This window comes from Triturus cristatus, chromosome 4_2 (assembly GCF_964204655.1).
Source record: "Triturus cristatus chromosome 4_2, aTriCri1.1, whole genome shotgun sequence".
Lineage (NCBI taxonomy): Eukaryota > Metazoa > Chordata > Amphibia > Caudata > Salamandridae > Triturus > Triturus cristatus.
Genome location: NC_140586.1, coordinates 381640642 through 381664991, shown reverse-complemented (window position 1 = coordinate 381664991; position 24350 = coordinate 381640642). Strand labels below are relative to the sequence as shown.

The 24350-nt window shown below is 45.6% G+C and overlaps 1 long non-coding RNA gene across 3 annotated transcripts in view; it reads right to left on the bottom strand.

Annotated features, from left to right (window-relative positions):
- Nucleotides 1-169: 169 nt before the first annotated feature.
- The window catches only part of LOC146833924 (uncharacterized), a 71555-nt gene continuing 47374 nt past the window's right edge, over nucleotides 170-24350 (bottom strand). For all 3 annotated transcript variants that reach the window (XR_014960289.1, XR_014960288.1, XR_014960287.1), the window contains one exon: nucleotides 170-1635. This is a non-coding gene — a long non-coding RNA (uncharacterized LOC146833924). The remainder of the gene's footprint in view (nucleotides 1636-24350) is intronic.

Sequence of the window (24350 nt, the reverse complement as noted above, 5' to 3'; positions counted from 1 at the left end):
ACAACATATCAATGATTGTAAGAAATTAAATTATTGTTGAGAGGGGTGGAATCCCTCTTCAAGCAATGGCCATAATTCTTGCCAGGGTGAACCACAAAATGTCACTAAGCTAACCTTTGCTTAAACCTCTGGTAGCTTGGCACAAAAGCAGTCTCGCTTAACTTAGAGGCAATGTGTAAAGTTTTTTATGCAACACACAAACAGTAAGAAAGTAAAAACAAAACACAAGACATATCCCACATACATTCAGAAAAAATGAGCACATTTTAACAATTAAAATGACATCAAAACAAATTACATTTAATCAGTAGAACCAGTGTTATGAATTAGGAAAGCTTTTTGCTACAAACAGCTCCAAAAAAAAACAAAGAGCCACCATCAGATTTCTGGTCACACGGACTGGGGTCAAGTCACAAGAAGGCCAACCTCCATGCAGCACTGCTCGGATACAGTCACTATGATTGCCCTGGTCAAGAGTTATCCTAAGACTTAGAAGAAATTCAGAAGATTTATTGGAGAAGGTAGAAGCCTCAGCAGGGCCAAGCAGCAGGCTGTAGCCAAGAGGAGCTACTGGAAGTAGTCTCTGTAAAGTGATCGGCCATGGTGGAAAAAGCTCTGGGCAGAAAAAGCTGGATTCTAAGGCTTAGAGATTGTTGTCGTTGTCGATAGACTGCTGGTTGTTTTTGAACCCAATGAAGATTTCTACCTTCGAACATAGAGGTTTTTCAGGAGCTCAGAGTCACCTAGCCGGACAAGGCTGCAAGCTGTAGCCGAAGAGAGCTCCATGAGGATGAATATTGTTGTCTCGAAGTACAGCTGATGAGGGTTTGCTGCTGCTGAAGAGAAGAACGTAGCTGGAGCTGTGGCAAAGTCAATCAGACCAGCAATGCACCTTTGTCAGATCATCTTGAGGTAGGTTGTGGTCTCCTGTCAGTTCTCAGAGCAGTTTTTGCAGAAAGATGCTCTAAGTCTCAGGCTCTGATTTTGGGTAGGACAAGACCACTCTAGCACCATGCCAAGGGTCTAGGACCTGGGAGGGAGCACAAGTTGGGACTTGGATTCACACTAGCAGGCACCAGAAGCAGCAGGAAGGTAGATTGCAGGTCACTTTGGCTTGTTGTATCCCTGTAGCTCACACAAGAGGCTAGGCTGTGAGTCCTTGGAGTACTCTAATGTTCTAGGTTTCAAGCAGCAAGTCCAGTCTTCCTTCCTCAAGCTTCCTCAGGCACCAGGGAAGCAGCACAGTCCTTCCAGCACCAGGGCAGCAGGACAGTCCCCCCAGCAGCAGGGTGGCAGGACTTTCCTTCTTCTGAGTCTTTCACAGGTCCAGAAGTGTTCTGATTTGGGGTCTGAGAATGCCTGAACTTATCCCCAGTGCCAGACTTTGTGTGGGGGGCAGCACCTGGCCCATCCCCTTCCTAAGTTTGGCTCCCAAATGTCTAGGGGCACAAAAGGCTATTGTCTGTTTACTTTGGCTGTGCAGGAGACAAAGCCCTTTGAAGTGTAAGCTGGGCTGGGTAAAGCTCCACCCCAGCCATCCTGGCCAGATGGCCCAGCATGTCCACGCCTATTCTTCTTTGTGTCACTATCTTGGAGGAGTACACAACCCAGAACAGCAGATTCATATGACCTGGGCTACTGGCAGAAAGTGAAAGTGGATTAGGGCACAAAAATTCCAACTTTCTAGAAGTCTCATTTTACAATTGTAACTTAACAACCAACCAATTAAAGAAGATTACAAAATACAATTCAGTAGAGACCAAGTATTTTTTCCCAAGCCGAAGTTAGCACTTATTAAATGTAAATCTTTCAGAGAGGTAGGTCTTAAGATAGTGAAAAACATAATTAAGAGTTTTTCACTACCAGAATAACTTAAAGCCTCATTTTTGAATTCCATAGACCACCATTCACCAGATACTTACAGGTAAATTAAATGTGCCAATTAGGTGTAGGCCAATTTTGCCACGTGTTATGGAGAAGGCACAAGCACGTGATCATTTGTTAGCAGTGGTAAAGTGCACAGGGTCCAAAAGCACAAAAAAATTAATTCAGCAAAATAGGAGGGGTGAAGGCAAAATGTTTGGGGGACTACCAACCAAGGGTGTGGGGTCTCACTCTGATCATTACTAAGCCCGTATTTTCGCTATGTTTCTGTTCACAGCCTTGATAAAGTTACTTTACAGTAACGAAACACGTGTCGGCTGTCTTTTGCTACCTTACAACCGGGCTGTCCTTGATTGTTCTCAACCGTCAACGTTCGATAAGTTCCAGGACTGGGACTTCGTCTTTGACCTATGCATCGGCTTACAGTGTGCTCAGTGAAAAACACTATCAATTAATACAGAAAATGTGTTTTGTACTGGGAAATTAATACTGAAAATTCATTTTGTACTTGGAATCAAATACACTGTATTTGGTTGTGTTTGGAGTGGTTCCACAAAAAGTAATACTGAAAATTCATTTTGTACTTGGAATCGAATACGCTGTTTTTAGTTATGTTTGGAGTGGTTCCACAAAAGGAAAATCAGTCTTTGGATTGCTTAACATTAAACACCTTGTACAAGAATATATGTGCTAGTGATGTTCTCTCTTTCTGAACAAATTGTACTTTACCTTTGCTTTTTTGTCTAATTGACAAAATAAGAAAATTACTTAATATATATGACTTAAAATAGCCATTCCTGTCATACTTACCTTGAAATTATCATATTCCTTTTTGACCATCAGAGTGCCGAGGTACAATTCTCTTTAAAATCTAACTCTGATCATGTTGTCTTGTCTAGCCATGGTCTCATTTTACACTCTGTAAGCCAGACAGTGAAATGCTTGTTTGAGCAGTGTCACATACTTTATGTTATTTCTAAAACATTTATATTTAGCACATTTACAAATCATGAAACCTAATTAAATATAAAGCTATAAACAGGGTTAGCAGTTTCGACTGATAACTTATTGTGAAATTTGGTGGTGTTGTCCTGTGTTTTCCTAACATTTTCACAGTTGGGGCATATTTACAATTAAATGGCGGAGCGCGGTGTTACTCCAAAGTTGGTAATGCCGTGCTTCGACAGTGTCAAAACGCAGGGATGCACCGTATTTACACAAATACGGCACACCCCTAAATTTCCGTTAGCATTGGCAATGAAAAAGCTACTAGCACTAGGATACCTGTGCTGCAAGAGCGATTGTTTATAAGCAGGAAGGGACACGTTCCTGTTCATAAACAATCTTAACAGGCGATTTGCTTTACACATGTGTGCTGCAGAATGCAGCACACATGGAAAGAGCAATACATGAGGAGAAATGAAACATTTCTCCTTGTATCACCTGTTTAAGACCAGGTATTTCCTGGTCTTATTTCTGGCTCTGCCTCATACCTTGTAAATATGGGGCAGTGTTAAAAAGGAATGGGTGTTGCGGCAGAACCCCCACTGCAACACCCATTGCACACCCCTTTCATGCTAAGTGCTGCATGAATAAGGACATTATTTTCAAGGCGGTGTTAAGCCACATTAAGTGGCTTAACTCTGCCTTATAAATAAGGCAAAATACTTAACACCACCAGAAGATGTCAAAAAGTTATGTTCTGGTGACGCTAACTCCTTGTAAATATGCCCCTCAGTATCATACAGCCACCCACCCACCCACCAACAATATATGCAAACTAACCTTGATTGTCTAGTATTTACAAAATACACAGTTATTGATGTTGTTGCAGTGCATGTACAACCTGAATGTATCATTTAAAGGAACAATGTTGGAGGGTGAATTGTCTCCCTTTAGGCAGAATGTATGGTGGAGTTCTGCTTCACTTTGCTAAACACGTCTGTATTTTGCATTGATTTTATCTACCTCTGTTAAGCTCTGTCTGTTTTTCAGTCTCTCTCTCTTTCTCGCATATATGCTCACTGCCGCTCATACCCTTTCTGTACTCTGCCTGATTTCAAGATAAATAATGGCCCAAGTCTTCATCCAACTAGAATTTTGGTACAACACAATACCTGCTCACATTTCATGATAATTCACATATTCCCTTTGTTGGACTTGGCCCTTCTGGCAGGTTCACCCCTGAACTTTTTTTGCTTTTTATTGGTGACTTGGTGTGGTGATTTTTGGTTTCTGCGCACTTTCCCTGTGTCCCAGGGTAAAGTGCGTGCGCACTCTGAGTGCATGTGGTGAGATAGGCCTGCACTCCCATAGGAATGCATGGGGAATGTATGTGTCCCTAGTAGTTCCTGATGCGTGGGGTGTGCAGGCCCGAGTTTGGTATGTGCGGACTCGTGTGATTGAATGCTGCGCGATGATGTGTGCGGCGTGCATGTACCTAGTATGGAAGTGCCACTTCTAGAAGTGGGCACTTCGGTGTGAAGTGTAAAATGTGTGGCTTGTCTGGCGATTGGCTGGTGGAGGTCATGTGACGGACTAGGGAAATCCCCAGGGTCAGGAGGAGTCACCCAGTGGTGAATGGGGAGTTTAGCATACTGATGGCTGGGGAGGAGTACACCTGGGTCCTGAATAGGACAGGGCTTTCCCCACACAATGCTGGCTCCGGCCCCTGTGGTGCGTCTGATGACCCTGGCCTGCCCAGTGAATAGGGAGAGGGGCTGAGCAAAACAAAGTGCTCAGGAACCTGTTGTAACTGGTTCGCCCCTTCCTCGCACCTTCAGACAAAGACTTTTACTGTATAAAAAGGGGCTGTGTCCCCTTACAATTGGTTCTCTTCCAGGATCCTGAGGGGGGCTGCTGCTGCTGGAGGCCAGGAGGAACCGCCACTTTGGACTGCCTTCCTGCCTGGAGGGCCCAGTGTGCTGGCCCCTGGCCCAGCCTTGCCCCCTGCCCACCTTCCTAAGGACTTTGCTGGACTTTGTGGTAATTCTCCCCTAAAGCGCTGGGAGCGCTTTATTTGTGTCCCCAAGTGCCTGGAGGCGCCTTTATTTTACATATAGCGCTAGGAGCGCTTTATTGGATGCCCCAGCGCGTTTAGAGCGCTCCTGTGTCGCCTCTTTCCAAACGAGGGAATCCCCGGCGTAGGGATTCCCCCCCTCGTGCTATTTAAATCGGCGGGTGCCCACCCCGCATTGTGGTGTGCCCGTGGGTGTCCACCCCGCTAATTTGTTTATTTTACGGCGGGTGCCCACCCCGCCGTATATCGCATCTACAGAGGGAGCCTACCCCTCGTTGCCGCTGAGAAAGTCACCGCCGCGGCCCTTGTGCAAACAGGAAGCCAGGCAAGTCTTGTGGTGACGTGGGCGGGGCCTCGTCTCAACCCAGAAGCAGACGGGAGGCCACCCCGCGCTCCGGTGCCGCCAGAAGAGGTGCCCCGGTGAAGACTGCAGGGAGTGAGCCCCGCAGACCGAGTTCCGCCTGCGCCACCTCTCCCCCAGCCGGTGAGTAAATACAGGGAGTCCGGGTGGGGAGAGGCGGGTGCAGAGCGGCCCCGCTTCCAGAGGCTGCTCCAACGGGACCACAGCGTTGGTCCCCGAGCGCGAGTGGCGCTCCTACGAAGATGGCCTAAATTGTTTCAGAGTCCGTAGGGACTCTAGTTTCTGGGGGCAAGGATTCGTCACAGAGCCTCACAAGCTCCCATGGGCCCGCATTAGTTTCCTTGAGCGCTGGTGCGCTCCAACGGTCCCACATTGCCGGTAGAGCCTGCGAGGCTCCAACGTTCCTGGGGGCATGATTATTTGAGAGCCCGCGAGGCTCCAACCTATGCGGGGGCAGATCATTGAGCGCAGAGGTCGCTCCAACGTCGGGGGCAATACGTTAATAGAGCCCTGACAGGCTCTAGGGGGCATATTTGTTTCAGAGCCTAGAAGGCTCCAACGGCTGAAATACTTGTGAAGAAGGGCACAGTGGTGCCCACGCTCCTTCTCCCAGTTGCCCAGCACTTAGTGGGCAACTGCTACGTGTAGGTTGTGCTTTGTGCGCCCTGGTTTGCGCAGCCTGCGCAGGCGCGCCCTGACTTTTCTGGACACAGGGCGTCCTTGCCCCTTCAAGGCCAGTTGGCCTAGGGACTGCCACAGGTTGTGGCTAATGTGAGTTTGGCGCTATTCTTCCTAACCTGCACCTCTGAATGTGTTTATGCGTCATGTGCCTTGCTCTACACCTCTGAATGTGATGCATCATGTGTAATGTGCGTTTACCCCTATAGGTATTGTGATACTTAGGTGGTTGTTTTCTTCCTAGTACAGGTGGTACTAGTGAGGTCCTGATTCCCTGCGCAATATTTTCCTAAGGTGGTTAGGGTTGCGTAGGTGGTACTTACCTAATACCAGTAGTTACTGGTTGTGTGCTATATATGTTATTTTGTGCTACAGTAATTTTATATCCTATGTTCTAAGTGCTAATTTCTACAAAGTGCTAATTCCTGACAGTGGTCCATGTGGCCCTGTCCCCTGTATATATAATCCCTTGTAAATTCTGCCCGTGCCTGTTGGCACATTGTAAAGTGTGTGTTTTTAACTAATGTGTTTGGTATAATACAAAGGTAATTTTTATATAATACCTTGTGTGGAGTTTCTTTTGTGGTGGGCCTTGGGTGTTGTTGCTGGGTGCGCGCGCAAACGCTTTACACATCGCCTCAGAGATAAGCCTGACTGCTCGTGCCAAGCTACCAAGGGGGTGAGCAGGGGTTATCTTTGGCATGTAACTCCCCAGCCCTGACTAGAGTGGTGGTTTCTGCCTGGCTTTGGCGCAAGCCTCAGCCAACCAGAAATCCCATTTCTAACATTGGTGATCAGCGGTGGGATGTGGACTTGCGTTTGCGCTGTACCGCAGCAGCAGCTGGCTGCACTGCAAAACTCTGCATTTAGATAAATCACATGGTATAGGGATTATTGTTTTAAGTTTGTTTTTAATTGCCATTTCTTTGGAAATGTGTTTTTGTGCACTGTGAGTTAGGTGTCCCTAGCTCGGGAGGGTAGATCATCCCCCCCCAAGTGCATTGTGTTTTCTGGATTCACCAGAGGGTGGGATCCAGTGGTGGCAGCGTAATAGTGTCCAGTACATTTGTCCCCCGCCCTGCGCCCAGAGTTGGTACCTGTGTCACGTGGTGGTCAGGTTGAGGAATCAGGGGTGGTAGAAACTGCCTTACCAGTCCGAGGGGAGGGTTGTGTGTGGATGAATGGTGTGTGGCACTAGGCAAGTGAGTGTGAGTTCTCTGGGATAGAGAGCTTGCTGAATCCTTTGTGAATTGTGTACTCCTGTTAAGCTCAGACCCCTAGGTTCCCTGTGTGATCTTTTCTCTAGAACGTCTGCCAGAATGGAGCCTGCTTTTGATCCCAGTGATCTAGTTTATTACAGTATGCAGGAGTTGGAAAGGTTCTGTAGAGAGAGAAACATAGGGGTGAGAGAGTCAGACACTGTGTACGAACTGAGGAACCACATGATTGGATGGCAAGCAGGTGAATGGGAACGTGAGCGCAGTGAGGAAGAAAGGGCCCGGGCCTCACACCTGGAGGGTGGTGGGTCTGTGGGGAGCCCTGAAGATTCAGAAGAAGATGACAGTACCTGGACGCCAGTAGAGAGTGAGGACCCGATAGGTAGGGAGTCCCTTGCTGGGTCCAGCATAGGAGATAGCACCTCATCCCTTTCCCTGTCCCCTGAGCATAGTGGTAGTTTTCTGGATTCCCAAGTGAGGGTGGAGTCCAGTGGTGGCAGCGATATAAAGTGCAGTACAGAGAGTCCCAGTCCCAGTTCCCCGAGTGTGGTACCTTGTTCCCGAGAGGAGGAATGTAGGTTGAAGTTCAGGGGCAGTAAGAAGCTGTCTCACCAGTCTTTGGAGGAGGCTGTGGAGGAATGTCATGATGCCCTGGTGGACTGGCTGGTGTTTAACCCGGAGCAGGATTTGGATGGAGTACTCAATATGATTATCAAAGAGCAGATGCTCAGTAGTTGTTATCCCGGGTTGCGCCAACACCTGTTGAGGTATGGCTCTTTTTGTCCATGGAAACTTGCAGAGGAAGCAGAGCGCTGGGAAAGGGCCAGAGGTCCTCTAGAGTCATTAGTGAGTGATTCCAACAATAGTGGGTCAGAGATCCTCCAGCCCAGCGTGGTGGAGGAGGCTCAGTGTAGCCCAGCTAGGTCCCAGGATAGCGAGGAGGGTGTAGGGGCTTACTGCCTGGCTCAGTGGAGCGGGAGTAAGGGGGTGACCGAGGGTCCCCAGATGCCCGAAACCCTGCCTCAGGACTTGGATGGTTTCATGAGGGAACACTAAGTTGGGGACCTAGGCTGTCCTGTTAGTCCACTTGAGGAAGATCTCTTAGTGAGTAGAGGACCTGGAGCGCCTGTAAACAGGGCTCCTGTGGTTCTGGAGTCTGGCAGTACCGCTCCAGTAGGGAGGGTACAGGAGTCCAGCGTGAGGAGTGATCGGGGGATGAGTTCCCCAGTGGAAGAGCCTGTGGGTCAGGGACTACCCAGTTGGGCTAGGATCCTGTGTAGTGACCAGGGTGGCACCACTTCTGTTCTGGGGGATCTCCGCGCACTGTCAGGTGGACAGGGGACAGAAGATCAGCGCCAGACAGACAGTCGCTCGACATATGTGTCATTTGATAGCCTCAGGGGGATGGAGTGTAAATCCCCCAAAGTCCTGGAGTGCCAGGCAATTATTCCACCAAAGGTTCTAGGCCGGAGGTTGGAAGGCCAGGTTCGGGGTCAGCCTGACCTGAAGGGTGGGACGTCTGTAACCAGCGTCCCGACCGGTTCTTCTTCCAGAGGGGTATAAAGATAGAATATCGACGGGAAAATATCGACTAGCATTAATATCGTGGTAAGAATATCGACTGTGAAAAATATCGTAATAGAAAATATCTTTTTAAAAAATATTGTTTCGTGAGAATGACAAAAATATCGTCATAAAAAAATATCGATGAACAGAATATCGTTTATCAAAATGTCGTTTCATATAATATCGACAGAAAAATATAAGTTGTTATAAAATTTATAAAAAAATATGTATTATGTTTTTAAAAAACTTACAAAACTCCTACTAGTAATAATATGTGTTAAAAAATATTTTCTACAAAAGAATTGTTAAAATTTTAGTAGCGGGTTATTGGTATTATAGGGGATAAGGGTGGGTAGTAATTTAAAATTTGGTTTTTAAAAAATGTATAAAATATAAACAAATTAGAAAATATTTAAGAAATCCAAATTTTAATTTGAAATTTCGAATTCTTCACGAAATTAAATTTGTAATTAAATTTTATAATTTCAAATAAAAATTTTAGGAGCGGGTTTTTGGTATTATAGGGGATTAGGGTGGGTAGTAATTTAAAAATGTAGTGTTTAAAAATTGTATAAAATATTAATAAATTAGAAATTTATAATGAAATCAAATGTTAACCTCGAAATTTAAAATTTTACACGAAATTTATTTTTTAATATTAATAAAAAATATTAAATTAATATTGAAGAAGCGTTATTTTGGTATTATAGGGGAATAGGGTCTAAAAAATAATTTAGATAGAAAAATTTATTTTGTTTACTAACCTGCACATTTCCTGACTTATGTTGGATTGGAGTTAGAATAGTAATTTATTATAGTTTACTATCCAGCACTTTCCCTGAGTTATGTTATGTTTGGAGTTAGAATAGTAATTTATTATGGTTTACTATCCAGCACTTTCCCTGACTTATGTTGGATTGGAGTTAGAATAGTAATTTATTATGGTTTACTATCCAGCACTTTCCCTGACTTATGTTGGATTGGAGTTAGAATAGCAATTTATTATGGTTTACTATCCAGCACTTTCCCTGACTTATGTTGGATTGGAGTTAGAATAGTAATTTGTTATGGTTTACTATCCAGCACTTTCCCTGACTTATGTTGGATTGGAGTTAGAATAGTAATTTGTTATGGTTTACTATCCAGCACTTTCCCTGAGTTATGTTATGTTTGGAGTTAGAATAGTAATTTATTATGGTTTACTATCCAGCACTTTCCCTGACTTATGTTGGATTGGAGTTAGAATAGTAATTTATTATGGTTTACTATCCAGCACTTTCCCTGACTTATGTTGGATTGGAGTTAGAATAGTAATTTATTATGGTTTACTATCCAGCACTTTCCCTGACTTATGTTATGTTTGGAGTTAGAATCGTAATTTATTATGGTTTACTATCCAGCACTTTCCCTGACTTATGTTGGATTGGAGTTAGAATAGTAATTTATTATGGTTTACTATCGAGCACTTTCCCTGAGTTATGTTATGTTTGGAGTTAGAATAGTAATTTATTATGGTTTACTATCCAGCACTTTCCCTGACTTATGTTGGATTGGAGTTAGAATAGTAATTTATTATGGTTTACTATCCAGAACTTTCCCTGACTTATGTTGGATTGGAGTTAGATTAGTAAGTTATTATGGTTTACTATCCAGCACTTTCCCTGAGTTATGTTATGTTTGGAGTTAGAATAGTAATTTATTATGGTTTACTATCCAGCACTTTCCCTGACTTATGTTGGATTGGAGTTAGAATAGTAATTTATTATGGTTTACTATCCAGAACTTTCCCTGAGTTTACAATTTATTTTTGATCAAAAGGGTATTTAGTCCTCTGTAACGCGTAGACCCTCGGTTTGAGTCGTCACATACTGTAACTACATATTCTGTGGGAAAGTTATGTCAATCCTGGCTGCGATATTCCACCTTAGCATCTGTCAAAGTTCATTTATCGAAGTTACATGACAAAATAGATTTGAATTATTTTGTTAAAGGTCCTGTGGGTGGCAGAACCAAAAGGTGGGCGTATGCTATTTACAACGAAGTGTGGAAATTTTCGCAAATTGAGGCGGCTTCAAGATTGAGAGCTATTGACCAAGCAAACATGGAAAAGGTTTTAGCCGTTATAGATAACAGCATTAGCACTCTCTCTTCCAGAATTTATACATTAGATAATATTGTTTCGTCAGTTGTTGATATTGTGCATGATGATATGTCTGTGTTATATAATGGTCAAAACCAGTTGCGTTCTGTTATGCAGTTTGCATGGACATTGCAGACGTTAAAGGCAGGGAGGGTCCTTGGGTTGTCTGCTGCAATAATGTTCTCTTTTCACCCCCGCACGGGCGGCTGGATGTTTCCATCTGGCCTTCGATTTCAACCTTGAAAGCAGAGTTCAACAAGTTGAGCAGAATAAGAGCTGTATTGTCCCAAAAAGAGGTGTCATTGACTTCCTCTCGTGAAACATTTGTCCTTCACGTTGCTAATACGCGCACTGAGGTACAGGCGGTTTTGAATACTGACCTCCCCCTACATTTCGGAGCTTTGATCCTAACTATTTTCAATGCCTCGTCCACGACCGGCCTGGCTCATTTTTTTAAACTTGTAGGCTCAGGCCTCGTGACCTCTTTCCAAACTATTTTTGGTGTGATTCCGGCATTTTTTCATTCGATTTTCTCGAGCATCTTTGGAGGTGTTCCGCTGCTTCTGGCGCTGGTGGCAGGTGTGCTGCTTTTACTTTTCATACTACGGAATGGCTGCTGTTTCTGTGCCACACGAGCACCTGTCCCGTCTGCATCTTCTTCGTGATAGGATGCTTGACTTTTATGGTACTCTGCCATTGGCGACTTTAAGCCTGGCATATGGATTATCCTTCAGGTATTCCTACTTCACCTGCGTGCAACCTGTATTTCACTGCCTGGATTGTCCCTTTGAATGGCCTCTGGATTTGTGCTTGACCAACACGGTGTCTCCGGTGCCGGATTTCGATCGACTGATGAGGCCCTTAGTGTCTCACGAGTTGGCCTGTTCTGGTGTCCGGATTATGGCTTGTGGTGTGGCGCATGGTATCCTGGGTAATTGGGACATATCAACGGCTGCCTACGACTTCTTGGCTATGAGCTATTTAGAGGAACATTCCGGTTGCCCTCTGATTGTGCTAGAGGCTCCGATGGTTGAAGAACACGTATGTTCCTTTTCTTTAATTAATTGGATGGCTGAGACTTTTAGTGGCCCTGCAAACGATTTTTTGTTGGAAGCAGTTGCCACGTATGCTGCCTATACATTCATGGATTAACTGAACTATCCTCCTTTGCGCCTGTGCTACTGGACAGCAACCTAGCGCAGCATTCATTTTTTTTTTCTAATCATTGTGTTACTTATAGTATTTGGATGATAGTAGTTGTTAATATATGAAGTAAATTGTACATTTACTTAGCAAGTTTAAATAATTTTTGTCAGCTATCTAAGTAGACATGGATAAGGTAGTTAATAAATGTTTTTACATGTAAGTTTCTGGTCGTTGTTGATAAGTTCAACATGTTCTTTTTTCACTCTAAAGAAGAACACTTTTTAATTTAGGGAGTTTATCTACTTTATGCTAAGTTCGAATGAAAAAAGCAATGGGATTTTACTTACTTCAAGTGTAGTATGACGTTTTGTAGTTGTAGTCGTAGGTTTGTATTTTCTTCTCTCAGCAAGGTAACCGTTTTTCTCCAAGTTTGGCCCAAAAATGGTAAATTACGTTAAGTGTATAATTGTTTTTATATTAGTGAGTTAATTAATGGTAGCTTTTGATTGGTTCAATTAGTGAAATTTCAAAATCATTGGTCGAGAACGTTATTTTGAATTAGAAAACCGTTAAATAATTATATGTGTGAATAGTTTTGTAAAGTAAAATAGTTAAAAAAGTGTGTAAAATAAAAGAATAGTGCATATCGAGTTGGTAATAAAAAGACGATATTTTTTGTATATTTCTATAAGCAGATAGGTCGTCGATGTTAGTGTAGTCGATATATATGTCTAAGGTCATGTTATTTAAAATAAAGTCGATCATGTAGTAGTCGATATTTATGTTGTCGATATTAGTGTGAACGATATTAGGGTTGTCGATAAAAAAAAATCGATATTTGTGTGAATCCTTGATTAAGTATAGGATGACGATATTAATGTAAGCGATATTTTTGTGACGATATTTATTTCTGACGATATTTATGTTAACGATATTCCATCATGGAACCTTCCAGAGGTACCACCCCAGTTGGTAGGGAGCAGGGCTCTGGAAGGGGGTGCAGAGGGTGGGAGAGCCCACCTCTGGCCCCGGTACAACCTAAGGGGTTAAACCCTGGGTTGGAATGGCGTTCTAGGTGTACCCCTCGCCAGAGGAGGAGGAACCCTAGGAGAAGAGGTAGGGGGAGGAGAGCCTTCCCTGAGACTCCTGGTCCGCCTGAGGGTGTAGACCCTAGGCTGGAGAACCAGTGGCAGTCTAGTCCTGTCTTGCAGAGAGGAAGAGTGGAGAATGGCCGCTATGTGCCAGGGGTTACTACCCCCCACTCTGTGAGTAGGCAAGGACCGGTGGCACCTGGGTGGCCTAGGGCCTGGTCCTGGCCGCGGACAGCTTGGGAGTACCAGTGGGGTAGCCCAGTTGGTCCAGACAGTGGTGTTAGAAAAAATTCCATGGGTTCACCGTGGCGTAGAACCGGAGGGTATCCCTGCAGTTGCGGGCCCGCGTCCGTGTTCTATCGCCCCAAGCAGGGAAGTCCATCACGGTGGTGATTGGTCTGCCCTGCGTTTTGGCTGGAAGGGGGTTGTGTTGGACTTGGCCCTTCTGGCAGGTTCACCCCTGGACTTTTTGGCTTTTTATTGGTGACTTGGTGTGGTAATTTTTTTGGTTTCTGCGCACTTTCCCTGTGTCCCAGGGTAAAGCGCGTGCGCACTCTGAGTGCATGTGGTGAGATAGGCCTGCCCTCCCATAGGAATGCATGGGGAATGTATGTGTCCCTAGTAGTTCCTGATGCGTGGGGTGTGCAGGCCCGAGTTTGGTATGTGCGGACTCGTGTGATTGAATGCTGCGCGATGATGTGTGCGACGTGCATGTACCTAGTATGGAAGTGCCACTTCTAGAAGTGGGCACTTCGGTGTGCAGTGTAAAATGTGTGGCTTGTCTGGCGATTGGCTGGTGGAGGTCATGTGACGGACTAGGGAAATCCCCAGGGTCAGGAGGAGTCACCCAGTGGTGAATGGGGAGTTTAGCATACTGATGGCTGGGGAGGAGTACACCTGGGTCCTGAATAGGACAGGGCTTTCCCCACACAATGCTGGCTCCGGCCCCTGTGGTCTGATGACCCTGGCCTGCCCAGTGAATAGGGAGAGGGGCTGAGCAAAACAAAGTGCTCAGGAACCTGTTGTAACTGGTTCGCCACTTCCCTGCACCTTCAGACAAAGACTTTTACTGTATAAAAAGGGGCTGTGTCCCCTTACAATTGGTTCTCTTCCAGGATCCTGAGGGGGGCTGCTGCTGCTGGAGGCCAGGAGGTACCGCCACTTTGGACTGCCTTCCTGCCTGGAGGGCCCAGTGAGCTGGCCCCTGGCCCAGCCTTGCCTCCTGCCCACCTTCCTAAGGACTTTGCTGGACTTTGTGGTAATTCTCCCCTAAAGCGCTGGGAGCGCTTTATTTGTGTCCCCAAGTGCCTGGAGGCGCCTTTATTTTACATATAGCGCTAGGAGCGCTTTATTGGATGCCCCAGCGCGTTTAAAGCGCTCCTGTGTCGCCTCTTTCCAAACGAGGGAATCCCCGGCATAGGGATTCCCCCCCCCTCGTGTTATTTAAATCGGCGGGTGCCCACCCCGCATTGTGGTGTGCCCGTGGGTGTCCACCCCGCTAATTTGTTTATTTTACGGCGGGTGCCCACCCCGCCGTATATCGCATCTACAGAGGGAGCCTACCCCTCGTTGCCGCTGAGAAAGTCACCGCCGCGGCCCTTGTGCAAACAGGAAGCCAGGCAAGTCTTGTGGTGACGTGGGCGGGGCCTCGTCTCAACCCGGAAGCAGACGGGAGGCCACCCCGCGCTCCAGTGCCGCCAGAAGAGGTGCCCCGGTGAAGACTGCAGGGAGCGAGCCCCGCAGACCGAGTTCCGCCTGCGCCACCTCTCCCCCAGCCGGTTAGTAAATACAGGGAGTCCGGGTGGGGAGAGGCGGGTGCAGAGCGGCCCCGCTTCCAGAGGCCGCTCCAACGGGACCACAGCGTTGGTCCCCGAGCGCGAGTGCCGCTCCTACGAAGACGGCCTAAATTGTTTCAGAGTCCGTAGGGACTCTAGTTTCTGGGGGCAAGGATTCGTCACAGAGCCTCACAAGCTCCCACGGGGCCCGCATTGCCGGTAGAGCCTGTGAGGCTCCAACGTTCCTGGGGGCATGATTATTTGAGAGCCCGCGAGGCTCCAACCTATGCGGGGGCAGATCATTGAGCGCAGAGGTCGCTCCAACGCCGGGGGCAATACGTTAATAGAGCCCTGACAGGCTCTAGGGGGCATATTTGTTTCAGAGCCTAGAAGGCTCCAACGGCTGAAATACTTGTGAAAAAGGGCACAGTGGTGCCCACGCTCCTTCTCCCAGTTGCCCAGCACTTAGTGGGCAACTGCTACGTGTAGGTTGTGCTTTGTGCGCCCTGGTTTGCGCAGCCTGCGCAGGCGCGCCCTGACTTTTCTGGACACAGGGCGTCCTTGCCCCTTCAAGGCCAGTTGGCCTAGGGACTGCCACAGGTTGTGGCTAATGTGAGTTTGGCGCTATTCTTCCTAACCTGCAACTCTGAATGTGTTTATGCGTCATGTGCCTTGCTCTACACCTCTGAATGTGATGCATCATGTGTAATGTGCGTTTACCCCTATAGGTATTGTGATACTTAGGTGGTTGTTTTCTTCCTAGTACAGGTGGTACTAGTGAGGTCCTGATTCCCTGCGCAATATTTTCCTAAGGTGGTTAGGGTTGCGTAGGTGGTACTTACCTAATACCAGTAGTTACTGGTTGTGTGCTATATATGTTATTTTGTGCTACAGTAATTTTATATCCTATGTTCTAAGTGCTAATTTCTACAAAGTGCTAATTCCTGACAGTGGTCCATGTGGCCCTGTCCCCTGTATATATAATCCCTTGTAAATTCTGCCCGTGCCTGTTGGCACATTGTAAAGTGTGTGTTTTTATCTAATGTGTTTGGTATAATACAAAGGTTATTTTTATATAATACCTTGTGTGGAGTTTCTTTTGTGGTGGGCCTTGGGTGTTGTTGCTGGGTGCGCGCGCAAACGCTTTACGCATCGCCTCAGAGATAAGCCTGACTGCTCGTGCCAAGCTACCAAGGGGGTGAGCATGGGTTATCTTTGGCGTGTAACTCCCCAGCCCTGACTAGAGTGGTGGTTTCTGCCTGGCTTTGGCGCAAGCCTCAGCCAACCAGAAATCCCATTTCTAACATTGGTGATCAGCGGTGGGATGTGGACTTGCGTTTGCGCTGTACCGCAACAGCAGCTGGCTGCACTGCAAAACTCTGCATTTAGATAAATCACATGGTATAGGGATTATTGTTTTAAGTTTGTTTTTAATTGCCATTTCTTTGGAAATGTGTTTTTGTGCACTGTGAGTTAGGTGTCCCTAGCTCGGGAGGGTAGATCATCCCCCCCAAGTGCATTGTGTTTTCTGGATTCACCAGAGGGTGGGATCCAGTGGTGGCAGCGTAATAGTGTCCAGTACATTTGTCCCCCGCCCGGCGCCCAGAGTTGGTACCTGTGTCACGTGGTGGTCAGGTTGAGGAATCAGGGGTGGTAGAAACTGCCTTACCAGTCCGAGGGGAGGGTTGTGTGTGGATGAATGGTGTGTGGCACTAGGCAAGTGAGTGTGAGTTCTCTGGGATAGAGAGCTTGCTGAATCCTTTGTGAATTGTGTACTCCTGTTAAGCTCAGACCCCTAGGTTCCCTGTGTGATCTTTTCTCTAGAACGTCTGCCAGAATGGAGCCTGCTTTTGATCCCAGTGATCTAGTTTATTACAGTATGCAGGAGTTGGAAAGGTTCTGTAGAGAGAGAAACATAGGGGTGAGAGAGTCAGACACTGTGTACGAACTGAGGAACCACATGATTGGATGGCAAGCAGGTGAATGGGAACGTGAGCGCAGTGAGGAAGAAAGGGCCCGGGCCTCACACCTGGAGGGTGGTGGGTCTGTGGGGAGCCCTGAAGATTCAGAAGAAGATGACAGTACCTGGACGCCAGTAGAGAGTGAGGACCCCATAGGTAGGGAGTCCCTTGCTGGGTCCAGCGTAGGAGATAGCGCCTCATCCCTTTCCCTGTCCCCTGAGCATAGTGGTAGTTTTCTGGATTCCCCAGTGAGGGTGGAGTCCAGTGGTGGCAGCGATATAAAGTGCAGTACAGAGAGTCCCAGTCCCAGTTCCCCGAGTGTGGTACCTTGTTCCCGAGAGGAGGAATGTAGGTTGAAGTTCAGGGGCAGTAAGAAGCTGTCTCACCAGTCTTTGGAGGAGGCTGTGGAGGAATGTCATGATGCCCTGGTGGACTGGCTGGTGTTTAACCCGGAGCAGGATTTGGATGGAGTACTCAATATGATTATCAAAGAGCAGATGCTCAGTAGTTGTTATCCCGGGTTGCGCCAACACCTGTTGAGGTATGGCTCTTTTTGTCCATGGAAACTTGCAGAGGAAGCAGAGCGCTGGGAAAGGGCCAGAGGTCCTCTAGAGTCATTAGTGAGTGATTCCAACAATAGTGGGTCAGAGATCCTCCAGCCCAGCGTGGTGGAGGAGGCTCAGTGTAGCCCAGCTAGGTCCCAGGATAGCGAGGAGGGTGTAGGGGCTTACTGCCTGGCTCAGTGGAGCGGGAGTAAGGGGGTGACCGAGGGTCCCCAGATGCCCGAAACCCTGCCTCAGGACTTGGATGGTTTCATGAGGGAACACTAAGTTGGGGACCTAGGCTGTCCTGTTAGTCCACTTGAGGAAGATCTCTTAGTGAGTAGAGGACCTGGAGCGCCTGTAAACAGGGCTCCTGTGGTTCTGGAGTCTGGCAGTACCGCTCCGGTAGGGAGGGTACAGGAGTCCAGCGTGAGGAGTGATTGGGGGATGAGTTCCCCAGTGGAAGAGCCTGTGGGTCAGGGACTACCCAGTTGGGCTAGGATCCTGTGTAGTGACCAGGGTGGCACCACTTCTGTTCTGGGGGATCTCCGCGCACTGTCAGGTGGACAGGGGACGGGAGATCAGCGCCAGGCAGACAGTCACTCGACATATGTGTCATTTGATAGCCTCAGGGGGATGGAGTGTAAATCCCCCAAAGTCCTGGAGTGCCAGGCAATTATTCCACCAAAGGTTCTAGGCCGGAGGTTGGAAGGCCAGGTTCGGGGTCAGCCTGACCTGAAGGGTGGGACGTCTGTAACCAGCGTCCCGACCGGTTCTTCTTCCAGAGGTACCGCCGCAGTTGGTAGGGAGCAGGGCTCTGGAAGGGGGTGCAGAGGGTGGGAGAGCCCACCTCTGGCCCCGGTACAACCTGAGGGTTAAATCCCTGGGTTGGAATGGCGTTCTAGGTGTACCCCTCGCCAGAGGAGGAGGAACCCTAGGAGAAGAGGTAGGGGGAGGAGAGCCTTCCCTGAGACTCCTGGTTCGCCTGAGGGTGTAGACCCTAGGCTGGAGAACCAGTGGCAGTCTAGTCCTGTCTTGCAGAGAGGAAGAGTGGAGAATGGCCGCTATGTGCCAGGGGTTACTACCCCCCTCTCTGTGATTAGGCAAGGACCGGTGGCACCTGGGTGGCTTAGGGCCTGGTCCTGGCCGCGGACAGCTTGGGAGTACCAGTGGGGTAGCCCAGTTGGTCCAGACAGTGGTGTTAGAAAAAATTCCATGGGTTCACCGTGGCGTAGAACCGGAGGGTGTCCCTGCAGTTGCGGGCCCGCGTCCGTGTTCTATCGCCCCAAGCAGGGAAGTCCATCAGGTGCCCCGGTGAAGACTGCAGGGAGCGAGCCCCGCAGACCGAGTTCCGCCTGCGCCACCTCTCCCCCAGCCGGTGAGTAAATACAGGGAGTCCGGGTGGGGAGAGGCGGGTGCAGAGCGGCCCCGCTTCCAGAGGCCGCTCCAACGGGACCACAGCGTTGGTCCCCGAGTGCAAGTGGCGCTCCTACGAAGACGGCCTAAATTGTTTCAGAGTCCGTAGGGACTCTAGTTTCTGGGGGCAAGGATTCGTCACAGAGCCTCACAAGCTCCCACGGGGCCCGCATTGCCGGTAGAGCCTGCGAGGCTCCAACGTTCCTGGGGGCATGATTATTTGAGAGCCCGCGAGGCTCCAACCTATGCGGGGGCAGATCATTGAGCGCAGAGGTCGCTCCAACGTCGGGGGCAATACGTTAATAGAGCCCTGACAGGCTCTAGGGGGCATATTTGTTTCAGAGCCTAGAAGGCTCCAACGGCTGAAATACTTGTGAAAAAGGGCACAGTGGTGCCCACGCTCCTTCTCCCAGTTGCCCAGTACTTAGTGGGCAACTGCTACATGTAGGTTGTGCTTTGTGCGCCCTGGTTTGCGCAGCCTGCGCAGGCGCGCCCTGACTTTTCTGGACACAGGGCGTCCTTGCCCCTTCAAGGCCAGTTGGCCTAGGGACTGCCACAGGTTGTGGCTAATGTGAGTTTGGCGCTATTCTTCCTAACCTGCACCTCTGAATGTGTTTATGCGTCATGTGCCTTGCTCTACACCTCTGAATGTGATGCATCATGTGTAATGTGCGTTTACCCCTATAGGTATTGTGATACTTAGGTGGTTGTTTTCTTCCTAGTACAGGTGGTACTAGTGAGGTCCTGATTCCCTGCGCAATATTTTCCTAAGGTGGTTAGGGTTGCGTAGGTGGTACTTACCTAATACCAGTAGTTACTGGTTGTGTGCTATATATGTTATTTTGTGCTACAGTAATTTTATATCCTATGTTCTAAGTGCTAATTTCTACAAAGTGCTAATTCCTGACAGTGGTCCATGTGGCCCTGTCCCCTGTATATATAATCCCTTGTAAATTCTGCCCGTGCCTGTTGGCACATTGTAAAGTGTGTGTTTTCATCTAATGTGTTTGGTATAATACAAAGGTTATTTTTATATAATACCTTGTGTGGAGTTTCTTTTATGGTGGGCCTTGGGTGTTGTTGCTGGGTGCGCGCGCAAACGCTTTACACATCGCCTCAGAGATAAGCGTGACTGCTCGTGCCAAGCTACCAAGGGGGTGAGCAGGGGTTATCTTTGGCGTGTAACTCCCCAGCCCTGACTAGAGTGGTGGTTTCTGCCTGGCTTTGGTGCAAGCCTCAGCCAACCAGAAATCCCATTTCTAACACCCTTCTAAATGTTGCATAAATTGTCAAGCTTGTCCCTCCTGCTTACAAGATTATACCTTGTGAACCTTACTTTCTTTAAGTTTAATAACTTTTTTATGACAAGCATACAATAGTATTACACAGCAAATAGGCACACAGTAAAACTGTTGACGCAAGTTTTATTCACTAACAAAATGCTTTTATTAATAATGTGTAAAGCTTACATTTAAGTAACACACATGCTAAATGCAAATTTATAGTGGGTAATTATCCTTAAATATTATAGGCCCGTAAATTCATAAAAGTGTTGATTTAAGTTAGCCTAACTGTTGTGTCATGTTAACTGAAAAATAATACATTAAGACTGAAAGATCTGTTTTTCACATTGAATAGTTTGCACACAATATTTTTCTCTATGTTTTAAATGTTGTATTTTAACTGTTAGTAAATAGACACTTGTTTTGTATTAGACAACTGATAGTGAGTTCTCAACGGGGGAAGAGGAGGTAACCAGAAAAATGATTCATGGAAAGAGCTGCCTGGACCGCAAAATTTCAACGATGTAACTTTTCAAAGTTTAATGTCTGAAAGTCTATTGTGACTGTATGGCAACGTGCGGGGTGTGTCTGTTCCCAGGAGTTTACTGAAATTCTATGTGAAAAATGTAATGTTGCAACATAGAATATTGTGTGTTTATATTAGTGTGTGTTCCTAGAGTAGCAGCTAGATTCCTAGATTCCTTGATTCCATCCCCAATTTTCTGTCTGTAGACACAGTTTTGAGTTTCTGATGCCTTTCTTCATGAGAGGTTGCCTTACTTAGATTTTGATGAATTGTCTGCTAAAATTTTATTTGAGTTGAGAATACTTTCCAGCTTATTATGCAAAGGCTTTATGCTTGCACATTGATTCTCTCTTCAGTACTTTTGATTGGGTTTCTGAACTGACACCTTTTCCTTTACTCATTATTTCAATTTAGTTTAGGCTAGGGAATTTTCGTTTATGGAACATGCTAAATGTATTTTACTATATTAACTGTGAGTCTAAAGAAAATGCTGTTCTATTTTTTTATCAAATATCGATTGATGGATGATATTACGTTTTAATGCTGAAATCAGAAGATTAATACCTAATAAAGAAACAGATGAAAGACTAAAATAATTCAAAATAAAACCCTTTAACTCACACTAATTCTCTTTATTGACTGAACTAAAATACTTGTATGATTTATGGATATGAAGATGATTGCTCCTTACCTCTCCTTGTTGACGAACAAAGGTCCATATGGCCAGTGGCAGAGGTGATTTAATGAATATACGTGAAGACTTAGATATATTGAAAACCCCGCTCCCTCAAAAGGAGCAAATTTAGTACCAGCAAATGATAACCTCAGTGATGTCAAAATACAAACTATAGTTCAAGAGTATAAGAACCAAGAAGAAAGGATGAAAAGGGAAAGTAAGAAAGGAAAAGGCAGAGAGGAGAATATAGATAATGGGTTGAACTGGTCAATGTAATAACTTAATAGAAATGTAATAAAAGGCATGCATAATATGTTATTCCTAACCTTATTTAAGTTATTTACAGCACAATGAGTTTCAACTCTATGGTTATCACATATATGCTTCCACCAAGCCTGAAAGGAAATTTAGTAGCATTTTTCCAAGAAGATGTTATTTGTCTAAATGCAATGAAAGTGAGAGGATCCAACAATTTTACATTATATGTACTATTATCACGATAAGATGGTATATGGAACTTAAGAAAATATTTTCAAAGGAAAATGGTAAATTAATATGAAGAATCTTGGAGCATTGAAATTATACTAATTTCCAAAATGCATTAAAATACTTACAATGAAATAACATGTGACGAATTGCATCTTCCTCATTTCTTTTATGTTTGAAAAGCTTTATTGGCATTTAATAGAGTACCAACATATCAGCAGCATAAGAAGAAATAACCATAGAAATAAAATAAGTAAGTTTGCTGATATCTATAAAAGAAGCATAAAAGCCCTTTTTTGGGGGGTTTATATGTACGAGGGAAGGAAAAGAAGGAGTGGAAGGGAAAGCAGTGGGAGGAGGGAAGGAGAGAATAGGGAGTACTAACATTATGAAATAGAAAAATAAAGCAAAAGAAGGCATACTAGGTTACATACCATACATAAGCAAAAATAATTTGTCAAGGAAATCAAAATGTATAGCAATTTAACAACCTAGAACATAAAGAAACAGAGATAATATCATTCAAGGAGGTTTGAAATTTTCAGAGGTTAAGCATGAGACGTTCTTTAGTGCAATTCGGTCTAAATAGATGGTGAGAGGCAACCAGAATAAATCTCTATTAAATACTGGCTTATACAGGGAGGCGAAAGCAACGTCCCGTCTGTGGAAATGACATAGGGTATTCCACCAATGTTGTATGGACAGTTTTGTGAGGGTTTTCCAGTTGAGTGAGATGTGCTGAAAGGCGAGAGCAAGCATGAGATCAAAAAGACCATGAGTATATGGGGGAAGCTCTAAAGAGTCAGAAAGACTACCAGCAAAGAGTAGTGAAATAGAATAAGGAATGGAAATAGTGAACATACGAGAAATGTATAACCAGACTTTCTCCCAAAAGTCAGAAACCGAAGGGCAGAGAAAGAGAGGATGTAGGAGATCAGCATTAGAAGAGCCACAAGTCCAACAGTTAGAGTTAGTAGAAGAAGAAAAACGAGCTAAAGAAACAGGGGAGAGTTTAAGTCTGTGGTTAAGAAAAAACATAGATTGAGTAAGAGAGGCAGAGCGAGAAATCTTTAAAGATCTGGTCCAAAGTTTATCCCAAAAGGCAATAGACCATTCGCATCCCAGATCCAATTCCCAAGAAAGTTCCAGTTCAGATTTAACGCGATCTGGATTAGGAGCTAAAAAGAATTTGTATATAAGAGAAGGTTTGTGAAAAGTATGGAGTATTTTAAGGAGAGAGTTTTGGACAACAGATAAGGGAGAGGTGGGAAGAGAATAATAAATGTCAATGATGATTGTCATAAGTGTAGTGAACTTTTGAATAAAGGAACGAGGGCAATGGAATAAGGATTGAAATTGAGGAAAAGAGTAAGGAGAGACACCGTCGAAAAGATGGTTAACCCATATAATACCTTTTAATCTCCATGCCTTCCAGAAAATGGGCCTGTTATTTAAGAGGATAAGCGATTTATGCCAAATAGGGGACTCTAAGAAAGATTCGCGAGAAATAACAATAGGGCGGACCAAAGGTTTCAATAAGGAACAGGTATGTCTAAATAAGGGAAGAGAGGTTTGAGAGGTTTTGGTAGAAAAGCGAATAACTTCATTGAAAGAATGGGGGAGTAATAAGATTTGTTCAATGAGGAGCCAAAGAGGAGTAAAGGGGGAGGGGTCCGATATAAGCCATTTTGAGGCTTGGCGAAGTGAGAAGGATTTATGTTAAATGCGAAAATTCGGGAAGTTCATGCCACCGTTGGACTTTGGTTTGCGAAGATAGGATAAAGCAATTCTGGATTTTTTATTCTTCCAAAGAAATCTATAAAGACATGAGTCAATACGCTTGAAATAGAGAGCAGGAATGTGAACAGGAAGCATGGAGAGGATGTAAATTAAAATTGGAGCAATCATCATTTTAATCGAATCTAAACGACCCCACCAAGAGAGAAAAAGAGGGTTCCAGGAAGAGGTTAGTGTCTCGATACGAGATAAGGCTGAAGACATATTCAATTTGATGGAAGAGGTGATGGAATTAGAAAACCGAATGCCTAGGTATTTAATCTTTGAACTATTCCACGCAAATCCAGTAGAAGAGAAGGAGTGGGGGAAACAGAATTTTGTGAGAGGAAGAATTTCAGTCTTGTCTGAGGCAATTTAATAACCAGAAACTTGTGAAAAGGATTCGAATTCAGATAATAAAGGGGGAATAGAGGTTTCAGGGGAAGAAATAAATAAAAGAATATCGTCTGCATATGCAGAAAGTTTCAGCTGATGATCGCCATAAGGAAAGCCGGAAATGGAATCATTGTTATGGATAGAAGTCAAAAAGGGTTCAAGGGCTAAAACGAAAAGAAGAGGGGATAAAGGACAGCCTTGTCGAACGCCACGTAGAAGAGGAAAATAGGAAGAGACATGACCATTAACTAAAACCGAAGCTTTCGGAGCAGAGTATAGTAAGGAAATGAGTGATATAAATTTAGGACCAAAACCATGCCAATGTAACGATGCAAACAAAAAAGACCAATCTACTCTATCAAAAGCTTTCTCTGCATCGACTGAGATAGCGGCCAAAGCAGTGTAGAGGGA